The sequence below is a fragment of the Malus sylvestris genome, chromosome 7 (assembly GCF_916048215.2).
Source record: "Malus sylvestris chromosome 7, drMalSylv7.2, whole genome shotgun sequence".
Classification (NCBI taxonomy): Eukaryota; Viridiplantae; Streptophyta; class Magnoliopsida; order Rosales; family Rosaceae; genus Malus; species Malus sylvestris.
Window position 1 is genome coordinate 16,761,747 of NC_062266.1, and position 18,306 is coordinate 16,780,052.

Below are 18,306 nucleotides of genomic sequence, written 5' to 3' on the forward strand. Positions count from 1 at the left end.
CGTTCGATTGTGTTCAGTGAACTCATTCCCTTAATGAGCACCTACATACTTGTCTTAGTGTCACTACACGAATGGGATGAGACTTTCCATCCTTCCAATTGAAGCGAACATAGTATGTACCGGTCTATGCATTGTCAGTTTCCCTCCGACAATCCTATGACCAGGAACCTTTTAGACATGATGATTATGTGAAGAAGGTCTCTGTAGTCTAACATCATTAGATTACTTCTTCAATCGATCCATTGTCCATGGATTCACTATTTAGGACATATATCGTTCATTGAGATAGTCCTAATTAGTATCTTTGCCATTTGATGTATAAGAGTCATCTATTCATCCATTCATTTGTCCTGAAAGGTTTCTTCCAAAGATTGACTTTCAGGGCATATTTCCAACACATCCAAGGGAGGAAACAAAGCCCAGAATCGCCCAAACCTTGCTCCCAAGGCCCCAAACTTCAATATTAAAGGCAAAGCACCTGAAACCATGGATGTGGACATGTGTTATCATTGTGGTTCAAGGGACCAATGGTCCCATGTTTGTCGAGCTCCCCAAAAGGTTATAGTTGAATATCACTATTGTTGTAAGAAGTTTGAATCAAATTTTGTGCAAGTGGACGATCCACAAAGTCCAAAGATGGAGGTTTCTGACTTTCAAGAGGCTATCACACCTATAAAAGATTAGAATCTTAGACATAGACTTTTTTTTTTTAGTTGGAATAAGACCATGGGGCCGAATTCCACAGTAGCGGCCGAACCCCTCATTGTTTTTGGTTAAAATTTTGAACAAGTTTCCTTTATGTTTAGATTATTTGTTGGTGATTTGTTTTTTGGATATTAAGTTTTTTAATTAATTTCCGTCCTTGAATGGATATTTTTTTTCAAACTTTTATGCATGTGACCGATTCAAATTAATTTTTCATTCTAGGTATGACCGGTGGGGAAGTTAGTTGTCTGGTAGATAGTGCAACCACGCACATCGTTTTGCCTGAACCTATTTATTTCACTAACTTCGTATCTAAGAATGCACCTCTGACAACCCTCTCAGGCCCATCCAACCTGATCGAATGATACAATAAGACACGTATAATGTTGTCCAATGGTACAATCTTAACCATTGATGAGGCTCTTTGTTCTTCACATTCCAGAAGAACATTGTTGAGCTTTAAGGGCATTAGAGATAACAATTACCACGTTGAAACCCACGTAGAAAACAAAGTTGAATTTCTATGCATAACTTCTTACGAATATGGCCAGAAGCGTATTCTAGATAAGATTGAGCGTATCATGAGTGATCTGTATACTACGACTATATGCCCCTTAGAATGCCACTATGTGGCCAGCTCTACCTCCGGGATCGCGCACGAAATTACACTTTGGTATAATTGTTTGGGACATCCTGGATGAATAGCGTTGCACTGTATCCTCAAATCATCATACAAGTATCCACTAACCCGAAGTTTAGGTTCGATTCAAGGAATTGCATGTCAAACATGTTCTATAAGAAAGATTATTACTCAGCCTTCTTATGACAAGATTCGTTCAAATCCTCCCATTTTTCTACAATGGATTCAGGGGGATATTTGTGGATCGATTCACCCTCCATGTAGACCATTCAGATATTTTATGGTTTTGGTTTACACTTTCACACGTTAGTCACACGTCAGCTTGTTGTCCATAAGGAACGCTGCATTCTCCAAACTATTGGCTCATGTTGTCAAGCTCAAGGTTCACCACCCTGATTATCTGATCCAAGAAGACAACGCAAATGAAATCCCCAAATACGACGTCGTTGCTGCACCACCACAACTCGAGGATTGGGGGCAAACCACTGTTGATGATCTCAAGGAGCTCAACTTAGGCATAAGCGAGGAATCGAAGCCTATCTTCATAAGTGCACTACTAAGTTCGGACGAGATCAAGGAATACTACCAACTGCTAATGGAGTACAAAGACATCTTTGGTTAAACCTACAAAGAAATGCCCGGCCTTGACCCTACCATCATCATGCATCATCTTGCAGTCAAAATGCGACCAATAAAGCAAACTCAAAGGTGCTATCGATCCAACCTCATCCCACAAATTGAGGTTGAGATTGACAAGCTAATCAAAGTGGGCTTCATTCGAGAGGTACAATACCCTAAATGGATCTCCAACATCATCATTGTCCTTAAGAATTTTGGACAAATATTTGTTTGTGTAGATTTCCACGACCTCAACGATGTTTTCCCAAATGATGACTTTCCCTTGCCAATCATCAAAATCATGGTGGATGCAACCACTAGCCATAAGGCATTATCATTCTTGGATGGCTCATCTGGATATAATCAAATCTACATGCCTCTCGAAGACAAGGAATTAACAACCTTCAGCCCTCTAAAAGGTATCTACTGCTACAAGGTAATGCCATTTGGCTTGAAGAATGCTGAAGCTACATATCAACGCACAATGCAGAAGATTTTCAACAACATGTTACACAAAAACGTAGAATGTTATGTGGATGACATAGTTGTCAAGACTAAAAAGATATCTAATCACTTGAAGGATTTACAAATGGTGTTCAACAAACTACGGCACTACAACCTCAAAATAAACCTGTTGAAGTGTGCATTTGGTGTCACTTCTGGGAAGTTCCTCGGCTTCATTGTCAAGCATCGTGGCATTGAAATAGACCAATCGGAGATCAAGGCCATCCAAAACATGCCCGAACCAAGGAACTTACACAAGGTGAAAAGTCTACAAGGGCGGCTAGCCTTCATCAAACGCTTCATCACCAACCTTACTAGATGTTGTCAACCCTTTAGTCGACTCTTGAAGAAGGATGCTCCGTTCATATGGGATAATGCCTGTCATAATGCCTTTGAGAGTATAAAAAGGTACATGGCAAGCCCACATGTCTTAGGTGCTCCTATGCCTGGAAAGCTGCTCATCCTATACATTGCCACACAAGAGGGTTCCATTAGAGCACTCTTGGCACAAGAAAATGAAGACCAAAAGAAAAAGCACTCTACTACTTAAGTAGAACTCTCACTGGTGCCGAGCTTAACTACTCATCGATCGAGAAGATGTGTCTTGCCCTAGTTTTTGCCATGCAAAAGCTAAGACACTACATGCATGCTTACACCATCCACTTGGTTACTAAAGCCGACCCCATCAAGTTTGTTACATCCAAACCTGTTCTAATAGGGCGACTAGCTAAATAGGCATTGTTTCTCAATCAATACGAGATCATCTACGTCCCAGCTAAAGCCGTCGGGGGACAAGCACTAGCAGACATGCTTGCCGATCATCCAATCTCAACTGATTGGAAAATCTCAGACGACTTGCCTGACGAGGAGGTGTTCTAAATCGACATTTTCCCGACATGGACAATGTTCTTCGACGGATCAACATGAAATGACAAAGAAGGAGCAGGAGTAGTATTCATGTCGTCACAAAGACAAGTACTACCTTATTCCTTCTAACTAAGCGAGCTATGTTCCAACAATATCGTTGAGTACCAAGCGCTGATCATTGGACTCCAAATGGCGATCAACATGGAAATCACAAATCTAGAAGTGTATGGCGGCTCTAAGCTTATAATCAATCAACTCTTGACTGAATATAAAGTGAGGAAAGATGATCTAGTCCCATACTTTCAGCTAGCAACTCAACTGCTACAAAACTTCAAAGCCGTGACGCTAAAACATGTGCCAAGAAAAGAAAATCAAATGGTGGATGCTCTCGCTAACCTTGTTGGAAGTATGCCCACAAAGCCACTCATTTGATGTAATAGCTTTTGGAATACTTATTGTATTAAACTTTTATATGTTTAATGAAGGGCAAAGCTTATTGTTAATCACTATTTATTGTATCATGTGTTTAAGCAATAAGGGAATCCAAGGAATGTATTTGTTCTAAGAGATAAGTGATCTAATGAGTTAGATTATCGAGACCTTTCTCTTATGTTCATTCCTAAAACGTTCCTAGCCATAGGATTGCCAATTGGGCATTAACAATCCGCTAAGGTTAGTATGTGTTATGTTGACTCAAACGTGAGTATGAACTAGTCTCAAGTCATTTGGTGTTGGACACTGAGACAAACACATAGGTGCTCGAAAAGGTAATCGAGTACACTGAACGTCGATCAAAAGAGAGTTCGAACATACATGTCATGTATGAACTCTAAAGTTGCAATATGCAAAGTAGTCTTTTGACCTGAGGCATCATAGATGTCTAATGGTTAGGTCCTTGATCTTTGATCATGTCAACGGCATTCCTTCGGATTGTCCACGGCATTGTTGGGGTCAAGCTATCTAGTCATGTAGGCATATGAATGCACAACAAGGGATCTCTAACCTTCCATGGTGGAAGGAGAATACTCTAAGATATGATTCTAAAGTCTTTGGCCAAAGCATATGAATATGACTTAGGAAGTTTGTTCCAAATCATATTCAAAGGAATCATATAGGAAAGTATCACATTGGATAGTAGACATGAAACAAACTATCACTTAAACAATGTGATTAAGAGTATTGTATTAGAGAAGGACCGTATTGCATTGTAGTTGTAACTGGATAGGTTCTCCAACCAATTCTACTTAGCTTGGGTAACCATGATATGCTGCTAGGTGTCACTCATGGTTTGTGGAAGCCCTGAAGATTAGCAAACACTAATCTTAAGGGAGAATTGAAATGTGGTTTCAATTCACAATCGATCGTTAAGAGTAACATCGCCCACTGCCTCGCTAATTGGAACCTAATGGATCGCACACCACATAAGGATGTTAGTGAAGAAATTATATGAAATGGATAAGTAATTAAATGGTTTAATTGAAGAATGGTTAAGATTAATTAATTAGTTAATTAATTATACGAAAGGTTCGTATTGGGCTTATATGTTGGTTTTGGGTTTCGGGGCCCAAAAGTGTTTTGGTCCACAAGGCCCATTATGTTTAAGTTGTATGACAACTAAAACAAAATGGGCAAATTAGCCCAATAACAAGGAGAGGCCGGCCATTAGGGTGAATGGGCAAGCTTGCTTAATTACAAGTTTGCCACTCACCAAAGAAAATGTTATAAAAGCAACTTTGTAGCAATTTTCTCATTAGGGTTTTCTAATAGAAATTGGGTGAAACATTTTTCTCTCATTTTCTACATAGAGGCCGGCCACTTAGAGGATTTTTACTAGCATCTAAAATCTCTCTAAGTCATCCATATCATCTTCACAATATACAACCTTGGTGAAGAGACTTAGAGACATCAAGCTTTTGATGTTTTTGGAGAACAAATCCTTTTTCCTCAAATCATCAAAGGAGCACTAAAGGGAGGAAAACACAAGGAGGATTCAAGGAGCTTGGAGGTGACTTGAAGGCCCTCCACTTGGGTGAATCCCTTGTGTAATCAAGGATGAGCTTCAAGGGTAAAGAATCACTAAATCTTTACTTCTCTTTAATGTTGTTAAAGAGTTTATTTTGGTTCACCATATACTAGGCTTTGAAAGTCATGGGTTTTATGAATTGTTTTTGGATGCATGCCTACTTTAAAGTGTTAATAGCTTGCATGTGTATTCAAATGTTCATACTTGTTCTTAGCTAGGACAAAATGTTTCCTTCAAGTGGTATCAGAGCCTAGGCCTAGTGTATGGTGAATCCTTTTGGGTTTTGTGATGTTCATATTTTGTGATTTAAATGTTGTAAATGTTACAAGCTTTGTTCTTGCTTTTGAATATATGAATTTTGCTAGAAAATTTAGCATCTCAAATGTTGTAGATGTATTTCATATAAGCATGAATATTGGAACTAAAATTTGGTGCCATGAGTTTTGGGAAATTCGGCCAAATCCTTAGGGTGACTTTTTGGGTTCATGTTTGTCTTGTTAAAATGGTTTTAAGGTGACTTTTGGAACCCCTAAGTACCCTAGGATATTAGCCCTCTTTTGAGAGGTGAAAAATTGAGTTTTGGTGAATGAAAACATCCATGGAACTATTATGAGTTTTCATGGTGTTCTTCATTGTTCTTGGTGTTCTTGCCAAGAACATAAAGTTTTGAAGTTTTGATTCAAAAGTTTTATGTTTATCATAAAGTTTTGGTATATAATTGATTTATTATTTGATGGGTGATGTTATTGGTGAGATGTGATGAAATGTTTTAATGTTTTGTCATAGACTTTAAGTTTTTCTTACAAACCATCACCTTCACCTTTAACCTCACCTAATTAAATCAACTTGCAAAAATTTTTTAGATTTTTTTTTTCATATCTTCCCAATATGGCCGGCCACCCCTAGTGGGGGTCCTTTTGGGGCCTTTTGTGCAATTACATAAAGTTTTGATACTTTTGTGTTTTTGCATTTTGGCCCAAAAGTTTACGTTTTTACGTTTAGGCTTAAAAATTCTAAAGGACAAATTGTTTTGATCCTTTAATGATGTTTTTACATTATTAAAATTTTGGGATCTAGTTGTATTTACATGAAGTTGTGGACTATTGTGTTTATACAAAGTGACCCCAAAAGTTTTTGTATTTGCATTATGGCCCAATTGTTGTGGTCATAGTTTCCTTTTGGCCCAAATAAAATGAGAACAAAATTGTTTTGTCTCTTTAATGAGAATTGGATTTTCATTTCATTTAGTTCCATTTAAATCAATTCTAGGGATCCAAAAACCAATTGTTTAAAGTTGTTTTCTTAGTTAATGTGATTGATTAAGAAAAGGGTGATTATGAACCAAAGGCCACGATAATTGAGCTATGTGATTGGCCGCTTTACATTATGAATGTTTGGGTTTGGTAGTGTAGATTTGAATGTAATTTGATTAATTCAATTTGTTGTAAATGGACATAAGTCCATCATTTGATTTATGTTGTAAAAGGGCATAAGCCCTTATTATTATTTCATGTATTCCTTTTTGTTTATATGTATGCAAAATGGAATAGTTGGGTCCAACGCCCAATAGGAAATAACGGTTTAATTAGAGTAAAGGCATAACTAAAATCAACAACTATCTACCTTAAACCCAAGGTCCAACACAAGGCTCGTGTTGGATCAAATCAAACGGTTCATAATCATCCTAAAACCTAATATGACTATATAGTCCATATGAGGATGCAATGCATTCGTTAGTAGTTCCATATAGTCTCGCTTGTTTCAACAAAATAGTGGGAGTATTATATGCTACTAATTCATATTAACTTGGACCAATAGTTGTGATAGGCCCAAGTTCTTTTAATGTGATTAAAATGTTTTGATGTAGCCCAAAACTACTCCCTCAAAACAAATATTAAGTTGATAAGCGAGAGATGTTTTGAACATCTCTTCGTAGGCCTTCCACCGTGGTGGGCTCCAATTGTTTGTGACTCATGCACCGGCTTCACCCTATCATGGGGGAGTACAAAGTATGTGATTACATGCAGGAGGAGTCCATGAACATATGATGAGGTGAGTGTAGGCAACGAGGATAGCCGATATCATATCATTGTGAGGCTATTCTTGAACCCCTTCATGAACTAAGCATGGTGGGAATGACTTAACTAAGTGCAATGGTGCCGATATCGTATCATCGTGAGGCAACATTCTCTAGAGGCCAAACGGATGGGTAATTACAAAAGTTGTAAATGAATAATGCGTTATTCTCTCATCATTATTTTTGCTAACCAATATCGTATCATCGTGAGGTGGGCTTGGTAATGGTGAGTCTCCCATAACCCGCTAAGAGTTCAATATAACTCTCGAATTCTATTGAGGGATGTGGAATTTGCCAAAAATAGTGGGTGGTACTATTTGATTCAAAGACCCAATCAAATAGTTTTAAACAAACAATCTAATACGATTTCTGTTATGTTATGTAGTGAACGACATGCCTAAAATTATACCCACCATTATACTTGACAAAAGGGGCCTTAAGGGCCAACGTTTCCTTGCTTGGTATCGCCACATTGAGAATGTCTCAAAGGTGAAAGACATATTGTATGTGCTTAAGCAATCCCCTCCTCATGTACCTCCTACGAAATTAGCTTCAAAGGAGGAGTGTCAAAATTATGTTAGACACTATGAGGATGACTTACAAGCCAAATGCTTAATCCTCACTTCACTTAGTGAGGAGCTTATGAAGCTACATAAGCACATGGACACTTCTTGTGCCATGGTTGAAAGTTTGCATAAGATGCATGACATTGAGACTAGTAATGTACGATTCTCAAATGTTTGTAGTCTAATGAATGCCAAAATGGCAATGAGGACATCGGTCCATAAACATGGACAAAAGATGGAAAAGATATTTAAAGATCTTAAAAGTTTATGAACTTCCATCGATGGGAAAATGGCCCAAGACTTTTTCCTTGCATCTCTCTCGGATGATTTCACTAAGTTTATTGTAAACTATAAAGTGAATAGATTCGATCATTCTTTGAAAGAGATGATTGACATGTGCTGTAAATTTGAAAAAGGTTTCAAAATGGACAGTGGGAGTGAGAATGCAAACATAAGGAAAAGGTTGCATAAGAAGAAGGCAAAGAAATCCAAAGGAACATGCTTTCATTGTGGAAAGGATGAACGTTGGAAGAAGAAATACAGGGTGCGCGTTGCGAGCCTTATGACACGAACTTTTGAAGAGACTATTTCTGTCATAGAGAGTGCTTTTACAGTGAGCTCCAGTTCCTGGATATTTGATTCAGGCGCTAGTCAACATATATGTAATACGATGCAGGGACTAGTAGGGAGCAAGTCACTGAGCAATGGGGAGATGATTGTGCGAGTTGGGAACGGCACTAAAATCTCAGCAAAAGCAATAGGCACCTACATGCTTAACCTACCCTCTGGGGAAGTCCTGGAACTTAAAAATTGTTTATATTTTCCTTCATGTATAAAGAATTTGATTTCCATCTCTAAGCTTTTACGAGATGGGCACTCAGTATTGTTTGACAAAATGAGTTGCACTTTATACTTGAACGGTCGTATTATCTCTCATGGTAATATGATAGAGGGACTTTTTCACCTAGAGACGAATAGTGGGTTGCACTGTATTGAAAGCAGGAATACCTCAAAACCCAAAAGGGCTAGAGAAGAAGTTAACCAAGAAAAGATGTGGCATCTTAAACTTGGACATGTGAACCTTGATAAGATTCGCAAGATGTCGAAAGACGGATATTTCCGCCCATTAGGTGATGACCGGATGGGTACTTGTGAATGTTGCTTGAAAGGGAAAATGACCAAATCTCCATTTACTGGAAAAGGAGAGCGTGCCACTGAAATTCTAGGGTTAATCCACACTGACGTATGTGGACCTATGTCTACTACGTCGAGAGGAGGCTTCTCCTACTATATCACATTCACCGACGATCACTCTCGGTTTGGCTATGTGTATCTTATGAAGTACAAGTCAGAATCCTTTGAAAGGTTCAAAGAATTCAAGAATGAAGTTGAGAAGCAAACTGGGAAACAGATAAAGATCCTAAGATCGGATCGAGGGGGTGAATATTTGAGTAACGAGTTCCTAGATTATCTCAAAGAGTGTGGAATAATATCACAGTGGACTCCACCGGGAACTCCACAACTCAATGGAGTTTCTGAAAGGAGAAATCGAACCTTAATGAACATGGTTCGTTCTATGATGAGTTCTGTTGATCTACCAGTAACATTCTAGGGATACGCTCTATATACAGCAGCTTACTTGCTTAATAGAGTACCTTCCAAGTCAGTTCCACAAACGCCCTATGAGATATGGCATGGAAGAAAGCCAAGTCTTAAACATGTTAAGATTTGGGGTTGTGAAGCATATGTCAAGAAGCTTGAAGCTACTAAGCTTGAAGCGAGATCAGTAAGATGTTATTTTGTGGGATATCCTAAAGAAACTATGGGATATGAGTTCTACCATCCTGACGACCAGAAAGTCTTTGTCGCCAGAAATGCTATGTTTCTTGAAGAACAATTTGTTCTCAAAGGAACTATAAGCAAACAGATGGAAATTAATGAGATTAATAATGAACCACAAACAAGCACTCGACATATTGACAACCCTGTTCCTGAACCCCTAGCTCCACGTAGATCTGAACGGGTTAGTAAGCCACCTAAGAGGTATGGCTTAGACAATGACTTTGATGAATTGTACCTTCTAGGTGACAATGAAACAAAGGAGGACCCTAGAGACTATACTGAAGCAATGTCCGACATTGATTCAAAGAGATGGCAAGAGGCCATGAAATCCGAGATGGATTCCATGTATCAAAATCAGGTCTGGACTCTTGTAGACCCTCCTGAAGGTATTGTACCTGTTGGAAACAAATGGGTCTTCAAGAGGAAGATAGGCGTTAATGGGAACGTGGAGACTTATAAGGCTAGACTAGTAGCCAAGGGTTACAGGCAAAGAGAAGGGATTGACTATGAAGAAACTTTCTCTCCTGTAGCCATGATTAAGTCCATTCGGATTTTGCTTGCTATAGCTGCGTACCATGATTATGAGATCTGGCAAATGGACGTGAAGACGGCCTTTCTGAACGGCTACCTAGAGGAAGAGCTCTATATGACTCAACCCGAAGGTTTCATGTCCAAGTCTGAAAAGACTAAGGTATGCAAGCTTCAAAGGTCCATTTATGGACTTAAGCAAGCCTCCAGGAGCTGGAACATTCGTTTCGACACTGAAATCAAAACGTTTGGTTTTACTCAAAACGAAGACGACAATTGTGTTTATCAAAAGGTCGTTGGGGATGCAGTTGTATTCCTAGTGTTATATGTAGATGACATATTACTATTCGGGAATGACACTGCAATACTTTCTTCTGTAAAAGTGTGGTTGTCCAAAACCTTCCACATGAAAGATTTAGGAGATGCATCTTATGTACTTGGGATAAAGCTCTATCGTGATTGATCCAGAAAATTAATTGGATTATCCCAATCTATGTACATTGATAAGGTGCTAAGTAGGTTCGAGATGGAACAATCTAAGAAAGGCTTTCTTCCTGTAAGACATGGAATTCACCTTTCTAAGTCCATGGAACCTAAGACTCCTGAAGAGATAGGGCATATGAGTAGAATTCCTTATGCTTTAGCCATAGGAAGTCTCATGTACGCCATGATATGCACAAGGCCTGATATCGCATATGTTGTGAGCATTACTAGTCGATATCAATCTAACCCAGGATTAGAACACTGGGCAGCTGTCAAGACGGTCCTTAAGTACTTAAGAAGAACTAAGGACATATTCCTCGTATATGGAGGAGCATCAGAGTTGCGAATGGAAGGCTATACAGACGCAGATTTCCAATCTGACGTCGATGATAGAAGTTCCAACTCCGGATATGTATTCACTCTGAATGGTGGGGCTGTCAGTTGGAAAAGCAAGAAGCAAAGTGTAATTGCTGATTCCACGACAGAGGCTGAATATGTCGCTACAGCTGAAGCCGGCAAAGAAGCGTTCTGGATTAAGAAGTTCATTACTGAACTTGGAGTGGTTCCAACCATTACATCACCAGTAACTTTGTATTGTGATAATAATGGGGCGATAGCTCAAGCCAAGGAACCCAGGGCACATCAAAAGAACAAGCATTTTGATAGGCGCTTTAATATCATTAGAAGATATGCTGCCGAGGGGAAAGTCAACATCCTCAAAGTTGCCTCAGCCGATAACGTAGCAGATCCACTGACAAAGCCAATGTCTCAAATCCAGCTTGATCATCATATGGATAAGATGGGTATTAGATACATGGGAAGATGGCTTTGAGTGCAAGTGGGAGATTGTTGGAAGTATGCCCACAAAGCCACTCATTTGATGTAATAGCTTTTGGAATACTTATTGTATTAAACTTTTATATGTTTAATGAAGGGCAAAGCTTATTGTTAATCACTATTTATTGTATCATGTGTTTAAGCAATAAGGGAATCCAAGGAATGTATTTGTTCTAAGAGATAAGTGATCTAATGAGTTAGATTATCGAGACCTTTCTCTTATGTTCATTCCTAAAACGTTCCTAGCCATAGGATTGCCAATTGGGCATTAACAATCCGCTAAGGTTAGTATGTGTTATGTTGACTCAAACGTGAGTATGAACTAGTCTCAAGTCATTTGGTGTTGGACACTGAGACAAACACATAGGTGCTCGAAAAGGTAATCGAGTACACTGAACGTCGATCAAAAGAGAGTTCGAACATACATGTCATGTATGAACTCTAAAGTTGCAATATGCAAAGTAGTCTTTTGACCTGAGGCATCATAGATGTCTAATGGTTAGGTCCTTGATCTTTGATCATGTCAACGGCATTCCTTCGGATTGTCCACGGCATTGTTGGGGTCAAGCTATCTAGTCATGTAGGCATATGAATGCACAACAAGGGATCTCTAACCTTCCATGGTGGAAGGAGAATACTCTAAGATATGATTCTAAAGTCTTTGGCCAAAGCATATGAATATGACTTAGGAAGTTTGTTCCAAATCATATTCAAAGGAATCATATAGGAAAGTATCACATTGGATAGTAGACATGAAACAAACTATCACTTAAACAATGTGATTAAGAGTATTGTATTAGAGAAGGACCGTATTGCATTGTAGTTGTAACTGGATAGGTTCTCCAACCAATTCTACTTAGCTTGGGTAACCATGATATGCTGCTAGGTGTCACTCATGGTTTGTGGAAGCCCTGAAGATTAGCAAACACTAATCTTAAGGGAGAATTGAAATGTGGTTTCAATTCACAATCGATCGTTAAGAGTAACATCGCCCACTGCCTCGCTAATTGGAACCTAATGGATCGCACACCACATAAGGATGTTAGTGAAGAAATTATATGAAATGGATAAGTAATTAAATGGTTTAATTGAAGAATGGTTAAGATTAATTAATTAGTTAATTAATTATACGAAAGGTTCGTATTGGGCTTATATGTTGGTTGGTTTTGGGTTTCGGGGCCCAAAAGTGTTTTGGTCCACAAGGCCCATTATGTTTAAGTTGTATGACAACTAAAACAAAATGGGCAAATTAGCCCAATAACAAGGAGAGGCCGGCCATTAGGGTGAATGGGCAAGCTTGCTTAATTACAAGTTTGCCACTCACCAAAGAAAATGTTATAAAAGCAACTTTATAGCAATTTTCTCATTAGGGTTTTCTAATAGAAATTGGGTGAAACATTTTTCTCTCATTTTCTACATAGAGGCCGGCCACTTAGAGGGTTTTTACTAGCATCTAAAATCTCTCTAAGTCATCCATATCATCTTCACAATATACAACCTTGGTGAAGAGACTTAGAGACATCAAGCTTTTGATGTTTTTGGAGAACAAATCCTTTTTCCTCAAATCATCAAAGGAGCACTAAAGGGAGGAAAACACAAGGAGGATTCAAGGAGCTTGGAGGTGACTTGAAGGCCCTCCACTTGGGTGAATCCCTTGTGTAATCAAGGATGAGCTTCAAGGGTAAAGAATCACTAAATCTTTACTTCTCTTTAATGTTGTTAAAGAGTTTATTTTGGTTCACCATATACTAGGCTTTGAAAGTCATGGGTTTTATGAATTGTTTTTGGATGCATGCCTACTTTAAAGTGTTAATAGCTTGCATGTGTATTCAAATGTTCATACTTGTTCTTAGCTAGGACAAAATTTTTCCTTCAAACCTAGCCTCAAGTATGGCGCTAAGAGAAGACGAAGTTGCGGACATGCCAATTTGCCAAAGCTGGTTGATCCTACTAGTCACTAAAATGCTACTCGATGATACAAACGTCATCTCAGTACTTCCAATCGGCACTGGAGAGTGGAGACAGCCACTGATCGACTACTTTGAGCATAGAAAGCTTCCAAACGATCTTAGACATTACTCTAAAATACGTCGACAAGCACCTCACTTCCTCTACTACAAAGGAACACTCTACCGACGTTCTTTTGAAGGAGTTCTTTTGAGATGCCTAGGTGAGGAAGAAGCCAATCAAGCCATGGAAGAAGCACACTCAGGTGTATGTGAGGCACATCAGTCTAGACCAAAGCTACATTTCCAGCATAAAATAATGGGTTACTATTAGCCAAGCATAGTGAAGGATTGCCTGGAGTACGCCAAAAGATGACAAGCCTGCGAATTCCACGCCAACTTCATACATCAACCGCCTAAACCATCACACCCTATAGTTGCTTCTTAGCCGTTTGAGGCATGGGGATTGGACGTCGTAGAACCAATCACACCAAAGTCATCTGCAGGAGAAGCCTACATCCTAGCCGCAATGGATTACTTTTCCAAATAGGCTGAAGCCGTACCCTTAAGGGAAGTCAAAAAAGAAATTGTCGTCCATTTCATCAAAGAGTATATCATCCACCGATATGGTGTGCCTCACTACATTATCACTGACAACAAAAAATGGTTCTCTCACCAACTCATGGACGAGCTCTATGAGAAATACAAGTTCAAGCAGGACAAGTCTTTCATGTATCATGCTCCGGCTAACGGTCTTGCGAAAGCATTTAACAAAACGATGTGCAACCTCCTGAAGAAGGTGATCGACCGAACACAAAGAGACTGGCACGAAAGAATAAGTGAAGCACTTTGGGCATATAGGACAGCACGTAGAACTTTTACCCAAGCTACGCTTTATTCTCTCGTATATGGCATGGAAGTTGTTTTGCCACTCGAAAGTCAAATCCCTTCACTAAGGATGGCTATACAAGAAGGCTTGACTGAAGAGGAAAATGTTAAGCAACGACTTCAAGAGTTGGAAGCACTCGATGAAAGGAGGATCGAAGCTCAACAACACTTGGAATGTTACCAAGCACGACTATCTAAGGCATTCAACAAGAAAGTCCACCCAAGGTCTTACCAAACTAGAGATCTTGTCTTGGCATTACGAATGCCTATCATCACAACTCACAAGACAAAAGCAAGTTCACTTCAAAATATGATGGACCTTACGTAATACAAAAGGTCTACACAAACGGCGCCTACATAATCTGAAGGATTATTTTGAGAAAACATGTTCATTTGAATAACATCTATAGCATGCTAATAACAATTAAAAGGCGGAATCATGCTTGCATGCATTCAAAAACAAAACATTAACCAAGAAATTCAAAGCCTAGTAGATTGGTGAACCAATAATCAACTCAAAACAAAGTGAGTTGAGATTTATACCTTTGTAGATTCCTCTTTGCATAAGCAAAGGCTAATCACCCAAAGAGAGGGCCTTCATTCCTTGCATCTAAAACCTATGGATTTGGATGGAAGAATAGGTTTCTCCAAGTTCCCAAAATTGAGAACCTCTAAGTCTCTTCACCAAGGAGAGATTGGAGAAGAAATGAGTGACCTTGGAGTAGTGGGATTGCAAGATGCACCCCCAAGGTGGCCGGCCTCTTTAGAGAGAAATGGAGAGACAAGTTCTCACCAATTTTCTCCAAAACAAACCCTAATGAATTTTGGCTATAAAGTCATATTTATACCTTTATTCATTTGAGTGGCAAACTTGTAAATAAGTCCAAGTTCACTACCCTAAACATCATGGCCGGCCTTGGGGTATTTTTGGGTTGTTTGGGCCTTTGTGAATCATTATTCATTAAGTTGTCATACAACTTAAGTTAATAGGCTTGACGTTCGAAGCCCATTGGGCCTTAGTGTCCAAAACTATCCCGAGGTCTTTAACGAACCTATTCGTTTGATTAATTAACATATTAATTAATCATTGCCATAAATAAATGATTAAACCATTTAATCATTCTTACTCATCTCCATTGTTTCTTCAATCTCCTCCTTACACGGTGTGCGATCCATTAGGTTCCTTTTAGCGATGCAGTGGGCGATTAAAACCATTTTACATCGATTGTGAATTGAAACTTACTTTCAATTCTCCCTTTAGTGATTACACACATTTAGGGCTTCCACAAACCATGAGTGACACCTTGCAGCATATCATGGTTACCCAAGCTAATCAGAAGAGGTAGAGAAAACCTATTCAGTTTGGGATTACAAATGCAATACGGTCTTTCTCTAATACAATACTCTTGACCACATTGTTTGGTTTGATAGTTTATTTATTCATGTCTACTATCCAATGTGATTCGTGTGCTTATATGATTACCTTGAATGTGATTTGGAACGTTTTCCTGAATCTCATTCATACTTTGGCCAAAGATTCTTAATCATATCATAGAGTATTCTCCCTCAAACAGTTTGAAGGTTAGAGATCCCTTGTTGCGCATTCACTTGCCTCCATGACTAAGTGGCTTAACCCCAACGATGCCGTGGACACTCCAATGGAATGACGTTTGACATAATCAAAGATCAAGGACTTAACCACAAGACAACTGTGATGCCTCAGGTCAAAGGACTACTTTGCATTATCCCAACCATGAGTTCTCATGTGACATGAGTATGAGAACTCTTCGTTGATCGCGTTCAGTGAACTCATTCTCTACTGAGCACCTACGTACTTGTCTTGATGTCACACACACCAATGACTCGAGACTAGTCACTCTCCCTGAGAGAAGACATAGCACGTACCAATCTTGACGGACTGTCAATGCCCAATTGGCAATCCTATGATCAGGAACATTTAGGATGTGTCTACGAAAGAATGGTCTCATGAATCTAACTTCATTAGATTACATTCTCCCAATCACATATTCCTTGGACTTTATCGTTTAAGCATATAACATTTATATGAGACGGCTCAAACAATAATCTTTGCCTTTTATAGTTAAACTAGATTAGTTTAACATGTGAAATGTCCGTAAAGTATCATCATATGATTGGATTTAGGGCACATTTCCAACAATCTCCCACTTGCACTAGAGCCAATCAGCTTGGTCATCAGTGATGATACCTCTTTTGTAGTCATTTCATAAATGGATGAGTAGTAGGCCTAGGCAATGGATATCTATATGTTATCCATAGAAGCAACCTTGAGAATAACGACGTCACCATTATACATGATTCTCAATCATGTGGTTCAGTCTCTCATTTGAGTTCGGATCTTGATGAGACCTTGATTCCCTGGCTTGAGCTATCGCCCCATTAGTGTCATACACTTTCTGGTTGGAACCGAATAGAGAGTTCAGAAATGAACTTTCCCATCCAAATAACATTGTTGTAAGCTTCTTTATGGCAATATATTTTGCATTCATAATGGAACACACTAAAGTCATTACTTTAATGTTTCCATCCAAATATCTCTTTAGTCATAATAAAGAGATATCCGTTTATCTCTTCATTCATAATGAAGAAACATCCAATGATGGATTAGATTCATAATCTAATACATTTACGCTTCCATTACGTTACTCTAATTCTTCCTCGATCTTTGAGGAATTTATCCTTTAGTATTTCTTAAATACTTAAGGACTCACTTGACAGTTGCCATGGTTCTGATCCTGGGCTTGCGCTGATATCATCTTGTACCATTCTAGGTACAACTCATATCAATGTTTTTCATACAATATGAAATACATAAATCACCTTTATGCGTATGCATAAAGGATTCTATTTACGCATTATTTCTTTGGGAGTTAAAAGGGCACGTTCCCTTTGAGAAGGGCAACTTGCTAGTCACACTAGAGTCATCCTTCTAATTGAAGTTTATCATCATATGAGAAACTTCCTAGCAACTTTTGTCTATTATTAGGGATTGATATAATCAAATTATATCTTGAAATCTATCAATATAGATTTCCATCCCATGTATATAGACTATGTCTCCCATATACATTCTATCGTTATAGAATGCTTAAAGTCATAACTTTAACGAAGAAATATTCTTTTCATTTCCAAAATTAATATATCATATATACATTCATATATATATCACATATATATATATATATATATATATATATATATACAAATTTAGGAATATGATTAACTCCCACTAATCTTTTGTAAACCTAGTAAACAAAAGATTCATTTACATCTTTATGAGAAATCAAACGATTTGACCTTTCTCTCATAAGACGCTTATAGCTCCCACTAGCTTGCTAAGATCCATGATGGATGGATCTCTACAACTTACATGTCTTGTGATTCATATTTTTAGACATATATTATCAAGACTATCTTAATAATGGTTTCGGAAACCTATATTATGTCCAAACATTGAATCACCATTTAATTGTAGCTACCAATCTTCGAATTAATTGAAACTAAGACTACGTCAAAAATGGTTCCTTCAAAGTCAACCATTCTCTTTGATTGTAGTCACCTTAAGCTACCAATTAGCTTGTGAAGGTTTCATTATTTCGGGTCAAATGGTACTTTACCATTTCCTTGAGTATATATCGTATATGCACTCAATGTAGTCATAAGGATTTTCATTCTTATTTCTTTCGAATTAAGAGGTGCAACTCTATGACATAGTCATAAAGTTCAAACCATTCAACTGAGAC